Genomic DNA, 6,910 nt, shown 5'->3' with positions numbered 1-6,910 from the left:
TACTGGTACAGGGATAAACACATAGGGCAATGGAACAGAATAGACTCTTTGATAGATGGTTTAGTAAATGAACAGTTATAAGTAGTTCTGACAATTGGCTCTCCGTGTAGAAAAAGACAAAAGTAGACGCTTACCTCATACTATACACAAAAATTAATTTCAATTGGACTAAAAAAGTAAAATGTGTGAAATAAAACTAGAAGCTTTAGAAGGTAACATTAAAGAATGTCTATTACATAAGAGCCATTCAAATAAATTAGAGATTCTTTTAAATCCATACAGGTAAAATTTTAAAACAAAATATTAAGAAAAGCAAGCTGGAGAAGGGTACACACAGTCTGATGACAATAGTGTGTACTGTTTGTGGAATATGATGCCCATCACGTATGGGAATAAATAGTTAAAGAGCATAAACAGACTCTAAAGGTAAAGGTAGATAGATTTGATTATTTAAAGGTAAAAATTCAATACGAAAGATATAATGAGCAAAGTAAAAATCCAATTCACATTATAGAAGATAGCAATTGAAACACATATACTCACCAAAAAATTGATATGCGTAATAATAAAAAAATTCTAACAAGCTGTAAAACAAAGAGAAACAATTTAAAAGAAAAGGAGACAAGGGGCGCCTGGGTGGCTCAGTGGGTTAAAGTCTCTCCCTTCGGCTCAGGTCATGATCCCAGCGTTCTGGGCTCTCTGCTCAGCAGGGAGTCTGCTCCCCCTCCCCCGCCTGCCTCTTTGCCTACTTGTGATTTCTGTCTGACAAATAAGTAAATAAAATCTTTAAAAGAAAAGGAGACAAGAATGCACACAATTCACAGACGGAAAACTTTACTGGGTAGTAAATGTCTGAAAAGGTTCTCAACCTCATTAACAATCAGGGAAATGAAAATTAGAGACCAACGAAACCCCATTTTGTATCATCGTATTGGTAAAAACTAGTAGATCCCATAACATGAAATACTGACGGTGTGGGGAAACAGGGAGTGGTGCATGTTGTTGGTACCACCACTTTGAAGAGAAATAAGAAAGGCCTGGGAAAGCTGAAGATGTTTATTTGTTTGTTTGATCTAACAGTTCCACTTCTAGAGGTGTACTCTAGAGAAATCCGGCATGAACAAGGTTTGTATACAGTTACGCCTTCATAGCATGGTTTGCAAGAGCTGAACAATGAGAACGTCCCACTGTCTCTAAGTAGAATAACGAATATCTTCTGGCTTATCGCACCAACATAGTCCATACAGCAATTAAATGAATGAATGAAATCTGTATTTGTCTATATATAAAATACTGAATGATAAAATCAAGTTGTAAAAAAGCATACCAACAGTATGATACCTCTTACGTGGGGCTTAAAAACACCCTAAACAATAGTTTAAAGTGTTTTAAGATACAGTTATTTGTATCCCATGAATGGTACCCAACCAAGGGTGAATTTGCCCCCAAGGGACATTTGGCAACATCACAACTGGAGGAGGATCCTCTCAGTGTCTAGTGGGTAGAGCCCAGGAATGCTGCTAGATACCCTACAATGCATTCATTGTACAACAGCTTCCCTCCCTCCCTCCAACACACATCAAAGGATTATTTGTCCTCAAATGTCTAAAGTTCTGAGGTTGAGATACCTTGTTCTAGATCCTTCCTACTCAAATCACATAACTGAGAATGGGGGTTGGGGGTGTGGTTACCTGGGTGAGGCAAGAGTTCGTTCTTTAAAGAAAAATCAGAGTAGAGGTCAAGGAGAAGGGTAAGTATTTAAAACATATCAACCATAATATATATGAAAAAGACCTCAAGAAGATATCCCAAAAATATGATCAGTTAAGGATTTTTGAGACAGAGCTCAAGAATATTTTTGCATACTTCTACTTTCTGATTTATCCAAAGGGAACATGAGCATTTGTGAAATTTAAAAGAAAATACTTAGAAAGTACAAAAAATGTGTCTTTTCACCAAAAAATATTTTCTCCAAGATTTTATGCTTCAGAACAGATTAGTTTCACCCTGCACACATTTAGGTGTTTTCATTCTTGGTATTACCTATTTTGTTTTCTACTTTTCCCCTCGACATTAGTTCATATAGATCATTCCATAAATCCAAATAATCTTTATATTGGATGTTTTAATGGTTTTATAATGCTTCACTGTATTACTATGGCAAGATTTACTTAGCCACTTCCCATCTGTTAAAGATTTTAGATTCTTCCACCATTATGAAAGGCACAGCTATAAACATCTTTGCAAAAATTGGGCATTTCCCCTTACTGAGCTCTCTCCTTAGGATTTGCTCTCCAAAGCAGATTTGCCAAATCAAAGGATAGGGTGAGTTCAGTGATCCTTTGCTATATGTTGTCAGATTTCTTTCTAGAAAAATGAAGTTACCATTTCTACAATCAATGTATGAGTATATCTGTGTCCCCAAAGGTACTATTAACTCTGGTTAAAAAACTGTTATTAATAGTTTAATATATATAAAACAGTATATTGGGCTATTTTAACTTGCAATTCTTTAATTATTAGGGAAGTTAAACATTTTCACCAGCATTTGTTCTCTATTTGTATTTTCCCTTGTGGAAACCATCTGCTCATACCCTTTTACGAAACATCTGTCCACTCAGATCTGAGTTTGCCCATATAGATAATATTAATTTCCCTTATATTTTAATAGTAAATGTTTATACATTATTACAATGCTCCCCTGTTGTTTTCCTTTTTTCTTTTCCAATTTGGGACTGTGGTGGTTCATTTTATGTGTCAATTGGACTGGGCCATGGGATACCCAGATAACTAGTTAAACATTGTTTCTGGGTGTGTCTGTGAGGGCGATTCTAGGAGATTCATGTTTGAATTGGTGGGCTGAGTGAAGCTGGTGGCCCTCCCCAGCATGAGCCAGCATCCAATCACTGAAGACAGAGGAAGGTTGAATCACTCTCTGCTTGAAGGCTTGAAATGGGTCATCAGTCTCCTCCTGACCTCAACTCACTTGCTTCTGAACATTCCATCTCTCAGGACTTGAACTACAACCTGACTTCCTGGGTCTCCAGCTTGTAAACTTCTCAATCTCCGTAATCATGCGTGCCAACTCCTTACAATAAATTTCTCTATATTATATACACCTCCCATTGGTTCTGTGTCTCTGGCCAACCCTAATCCAGGACTAATCATTTTTTGTTCTGTATTTTGTGGTCAGCATGTATGCATTTTAACTTTCCTGCACCTGAACCTGTCCATCCTTGCATTGGTTCATGGGCAATTGCTTTTGCTGCTTCTGTTGCCCAAAAATCCTTTTTCTTTCCAAATGGGTTTGTGTAGCCTTGTTTTAGTGAGATTAGATAGGTACATATGTACACACACATGTATATGACACTAAATTTAACTCAAAAATTACTACTTTTGCTTGATGTAATTTATCACTCTAAGCCTTAGACTCTGAACTTACTTTCTTGTCTTGATATTAACCTTCCCCCCAAACACACATTGAATGATTTTATCTCCCATTGGTTGTAGTAAATTAAATATATATTGATTTGGGGAATCTCTATTTGCCTCCTAGACCTAATTTTTGGTTAGTCCATTTTTGATAAATACTGTTTCCTGGGGCACCTGGGTGGCTCAGTCGTTAAGCAGCTGCCTTCGGCTCAGGTCATGATCCCAGGGTCCTGGGACTGAGCCCCACATCAGACTCCCTGCTCCTTGGAGAGCCTGCTTCTCCCTCTCCTACTCGCCCTGCTTGTGTTCCCTCTCTTGCTGTGTCTCTGTCAAATAAATAAATAAAAAGTCTTTTAAAAAATACTATTTTCTAATAATGAACTTAAATATATGGTATAGCCAGGATTATCTTTATTACAAAAGTATTCTTTTTTCCTGTACTTATTTTAGTTATTTTGTCAATTTTGATAAAGTAACTCATTGAAATTATAAATGATATTGCTTAAATCTATACATTAACTTGAATATTATTTTAATATTCACTATTTCAGCTCTCTAGTCAGAAGAAGAGTATAACTCTCCATTTTTCGCAAAAAGTCTTATGATTACAGACTTACGAGAGTTCAGATGTCATTTAATTTCTAGTTCTAGACCATCCCGCTCTGTACTTACCCCATTTTACAGAAAATCAAACCAAGCCCCCCAAACCCATATCTGGTTAGGGAATATCTGAAAATAGACCTCTCTCATTTGGCATTTCTTCTATCACACCATTTATTCAAGTCTTCATTCACTTCTTTTAATGCTTTAACGATGTTGGGGTCCCCCGGTGGCTTGGTTGATTGAGCATCCAACTCTTGATTTCAGGTCAGGTCATGATCTCAGGGTCATGAGATTGAGCCCTGGGATGGGCCCATGACAGGCCCATGACAGACCCATGACAGGCCAACATTGTGCTCCAAGCACAGTGGGGAGACAGCTTGAGATTCTTTCCCTCTGCCCCTCGCTCCACAGGTCTCTCTTTCTCTCTCTCTCTCTCAAAAAAAAAAAAAAAAATCTTAAAAACATAAAAGGTTTACAGATGTTAGGTATATCCCCGTTGGTTCATTTCTAGGGCTTTTTTAGATTGCCATAGAAAATAAGAACATTGATACTGAACTTCAGGTATATGCGTTCTTCGGTGGGGAGAAAATGCACACAGCTTATTCTAAAAAATTTTTTTTTGGTTGGGAAAGGCTAAATAGATTTTGAACTGATCACCCATTTCCTGGGTCACTCTTATCTTTTTTTTTTTTTTTTTTAGATTTTATTTATTTATTTGACAGAGAGAAATCACAAGTAGGCAGAGAGGCAAGCAGAGAGAGAGGAGGAAGCAGGCTCCCTGCCAAGCAGAGAGCCCGATACGGGGCTCGATCCCAGGACCCTGGGATCACGACCTGAGCCGAAGGCAGAGGCTTTAACCCACTGAGCCACCCAGGTGCCCCCACTCTTATCTTTTTAAGGATTTTATTATGAACAGTAGTTTCTTATGTACTACAGTCTGCAGCGAAGTATGTTAGATACACAAAGAGATAAAGTTACAGAATCTTGCCTTTCTGAGAGATTCTCACAATCAAATTCCAAACACTAGATATAATCAGTTTCAAACAAGAGAAAACCCCAAATAACAGTGCTTTAAAGAAAATACAGACTTGTCCACATAATGAGAAATCTGAAGGTAGGCAATCCATTACATTGGTTACACAGTGTCATTAGAGACCCAGGCCAACTTCCTGACTTCTACTTTGATATCAGGGTGTGGGGCTCACGATCATGTATATCTGATGACTGCTAGTGCTCTAGCCATCGTGACTAATGTCCAGGGCCAAGAAAGAGCAATAGGCCAATACTAAGTAAGCCAGATCTTCCTTAACTTGTTTTCCTGGAAGCTTCTAGGTGATGTCTGCTTTTGTCATTGTCCAGAACTGTCTCAAACGACCATCACTAGCCACAAGGGAGCTGGTAGGTGAAACATGTTTAGCTAGCCACACTGTTACCCTCAATAAACTCAAAGCTCTGTTTGTAAATAAAGACAGGAGAATGGATATTGACTAGGCAGCTTACAGTCTCTATCACTCAGCATTCCAATAAAACATAAACAAGGGTTTTCTTTAGACCAAGACCAGTTGTTAATCAGAGATTGGCACATGGTCTTCATGGTTAACTTGGACTTAGACAAATGGAGGTAGGCAATAGTTTAGGGATAAGGAAACTGACTATTTGGCCAAGATCCTACATCTTATAAGATACCCTGAGTTGGGTCTTAGGCCAGACTCCATGGTTTTTCACAACGTCACAAGGTTAAATTTTTTTCTGGGGAATAAAGTTATTTATTGGGATTGGGAGGGATGAAGATGAGTGGGATACACTTCTGCTACTTCTTGATAGTTTTTAAAATCCAAACTTTAGGGGGACTCTACAAACTCTTCAACCAAGTAGCAGTGTGATCATGGACAAGCCACTTAATCTGCCTGGATCGGAATCAAATACAAAACCAGTCAGACATTACAAGAAAAGAATGCTACAGACTGCAATCCCTCATGAACATGGATGCAAAAAATCTAACAAAATTTCTAATAAAATTAGAAGAATAAAAAAATTTTTTAAATGCAATCTAACTATATTTTCTGATCTAGCATACGTATACATGTGTGTTTAGCTCTGTCTTTATCTATAAACCCTGGATTCATTCTTTTATTTATTTATTTATTTTTAAAGATTTTATTTATTTATTTGACAGAGAGAGATCACAAGCAGGCAGAGAGGCAGGCAGAGAGAGAGGAGGAAGCAGGCTCCCCGCTGAGCAGAGAGCCCGATGCAGGGCTCGATCCCAGGACCCTGAGATCACGACCTGAGCCGAAGGCAGCGGCTTAACCCACTGAGCCACCCAGGCGCCCCTCTTTTATTTATTTTTTATAACTTTTGAAGATCTGCCTAGGAGGTTCTCAATAGTGAGCTAAACACTATATACATTGTTGAAGAAGAATGAGCAAGGTTGTAGCTTGCAGTATTGGGCTAGGGAAAATTAAAAAAAAAAAAAACAACCTTCAAGTAAAAAAAAACAAACAACTTCAAGGTTGTCTGGCTTCTTGGTTTTGCCACCATTTCTGAACTGAAATTGTGCAGCAAAAGCTAAAAAAAGATGCATAACTTTATTGGAAGCCTCATCTATCAAAATTCAAAAGAGGGGAAGGGGAAGTGGCAGGAGTGATCTCAGAGCAGGATACAAAAAGCTGTTACATTCAGAGTAAAGCACACATTAAACAGAACATCCAAATTCTGCAGGTATAAACTGGAGCATGGGAGATGCTTGGTGCCGAGTGTCCCTTCCAGAAGAGATGTTGTACCTTTCAAGTGGAAAGTGTAAGAAGTAGGAATTTTTGGCACTGGGAGAGGGCTGTGTGTGTATGTGTGTGTGTATCTAGATCTGTATCAAGAG

Source organism: Lutra lutra, chromosome 8 (assembly GCF_902655055.1).
Source record: "Lutra lutra chromosome 8, mLutLut1.2, whole genome shotgun sequence".
Taxonomy (NCBI): Eukaryota; Metazoa; Chordata; class Mammalia; order Carnivora; family Mustelidae; genus Lutra; species Lutra lutra.
Note: the sequence above shows the minus strand (reverse complement) of the source record.